Raw genomic sequence first — 2,630 nt, 5'->3', positions numbered from 1 at the left:
ACTTGTACTCTCTCAACTTCCCTTGCTTCTTATCCCAAGGATAGGACTGGCATCTATTCCTACAGTAAGCAGTTACCCTAAAGCTACTATTGTGCAATAGATAGTAATCATAGTTGTTCTCAATACTATGATGCCTAATTGCCTGCCTCACTGCTAAAACATTTGGAAACTTAAGCCCTAGAGTGAAATTAATCTTGTTCTGGAAATCAACTTCAGGATTGAAGGTTGGATAAGGATCTATCTCATCATCTGATCCTTTCAAACTCCTCAATTCCTCAGAATCATAATCAATCTCTTCAACATTGCCTATGTTAACCTCCTCTTCCCTAAACTAAGGTTGATCTGTCTTAACTTTTGCCTTTCTTTCAGACGGACCCTCTTCAAAAAACTCATCACCAATTACACCAACATTATCTAGCTTCCTCACCAGGCTCAAAATCAACATCTAGATCTGAATTATCAGAATCTGTAGACCACACCCCTTCACTACTGCAATCAGAGTCCACCCCTAGACTTACAACTGCCTTTCCCTTTCCTTTCTCTGTTTTTTTGTTCCCTTTCTTCCCCTTTTCCCTCTTTTTTTTTTCTCTGCAACCTTCCCTGCTTTCTTCTTTGTGGGAACAATTTTCCTTCTAGGTGTTCCCTTACTAGTTGGGGAGTCAAATGTAGGTTTAGGTTGAGAAGCAACTTCAGTTGGTTGAGAAACAGTTTGAGTAGGTTGAGGAGTAGGTTGAGAAGTAGGTGGGCTGTTATGAGAAGAAGCAATGGGCTGGGGTGAATATGGAGTAAGGCTTTTTGAGGCTAAAGAAGCCATGTGCAAGTCATACTCTTCTTTGGTAACAACTTCTGCATCCAAGTCAACATCACTATCTTTGACTTTAAATTGGGATAACCTGACACTTTTCCTTACCCCCACTCTCTCTTTTTTAATGGGTTTCGGTTTTTTTGGTGGTGATTTTTTGGTGTTATCAGTCATGGGTATGTTTGTTTGGCCTATTAGTCTAGGTGGAAAATATGTTAGGTTTTTGGACCTCACTAGATTGGACCTAGCACCTGTTTGTCCTGGTTCATTTAAGGCCCATATAATCACTCTATCATTCAAATCTCTTGACTTTACCAACTCCACTAAGTCCTCCTCTGTCTCCACCTTCCTCCTACCATTTGTCAAGTTCTTACCATGCATCCTAAACCAAACACTGAAGTTCATGGAAACTCTCTTCATAACTAAGTCATAAGCCTGTATTACTGCTCTTCTAACACTACTAACACTCATTTGAGACAAGTAACAACTTATTTTCATAAACATTCCACCACCTATGTATTCAGTCTTTCCCTTATTATATTCAAACTTCCCACCAACCCATATATTCATGTTAACATATTCAGGAGCAGTCCTACAATTAATTAATCTAATTAGCATTCAAACAATCACAAATTAGCAAACACATGCAGAACAACACATTTTCCCAGAGCATAATTGTCACAACAAACAAAACATCAAGCACAAATCATATTATAAATTAACAATATAAAAATCAAATAATTTGTCTCATACAGTACTCCACTTTTGCTTAATTAGTACTCCAATGACTAAATTAAATGTTAATTAGCTTAATTTATAACATAGGGTTTAAACAATTCCCAATTAAAAAAAATTAGGGTTTTCAGTTTTCAATGAAAAAAGGCAAAGACTTCCCATAAATTATAGAAATGTACCTCGTCTTGACCACTTTTTGTCGTTTTTTAGATGTCGCCATCTCCAATTGCTCCATTAAAGGCACCGAATTCTCTTTTTACCCAAAAAAGCAGCCAAGAGTACGAAAAGGCAGAACCTTTCCAGCTAAATTTGGACCACAAGCGTAAGAGAGAGAGAGAGGGTGAATGAAAATGGAAGAGAGAGAGAGAGACAACTGGGGGAATATTCTCTGAATTTCAGAGATGAGTACATGAAGAAAATGAACAATGGAGTTAGGCGGGAAATAAATGATTAGGTAGATAGGTAGTTGGGGGAGAAATCAAATTAGGGGTACATGCGTCAATTCAAGTGGGATTTTAGGAGGGAAATTGTAAGTGGTGGGCCCCACAGTCGGAGATTCTAGCCGGAATAGTGCTTAAGGTAGTGCTACTCAAGCTTTTTTAGTTTTTGTGGTAATTGTTTCAAAAAAAAATTTAAATGGTAGTTGTTTCCAAAACGCGTCATTTAATAGGTAGTTGTTCGCAAAATTTCCTTATTTTTTCCCTTTTTTGGGGGAGGAGAATGGAAGTACAATTGTACCTCTATATACCCCGACCATTTGGATCCGCCACTTGCACATACTACGTATAATAATTTGGTACTTTATTAAAAATAAAATAAAATTCTAAACCAAAAGTTTTATCTTAAAAATATATCCAAATTTTATTAAAAATAAAAATATAAATAACTAGTTCTTTGTTCGAGCAACGCTCGGATATTTATAAGAAAAAACTATTTTTATAAATTACTATAAGTTTGTATTTGTATATAGATTGTGTAAACGATTCAAAAAATATTTTATTTATTTAAAGTAGTTTTATTGTTCTAATTTTTAGACAGCATATTATCTTTTATTTTTTAAAAATCAATTATCTTTTTATTTTTTAAGGGAAAA

Source organism: Chenopodium album, chromosome 3, assembly GCF_948465745.1.
Source record: "Chenopodium album chromosome 3, dcCheAlbu1.1, whole genome shotgun sequence".
NCBI classification, from domain to species: Eukaryota; Viridiplantae; Streptophyta; class Magnoliopsida; order Caryophyllales; family Amaranthaceae; genus Chenopodium; species Chenopodium album.
Note: the sequence above shows the minus strand (reverse complement) of the source record.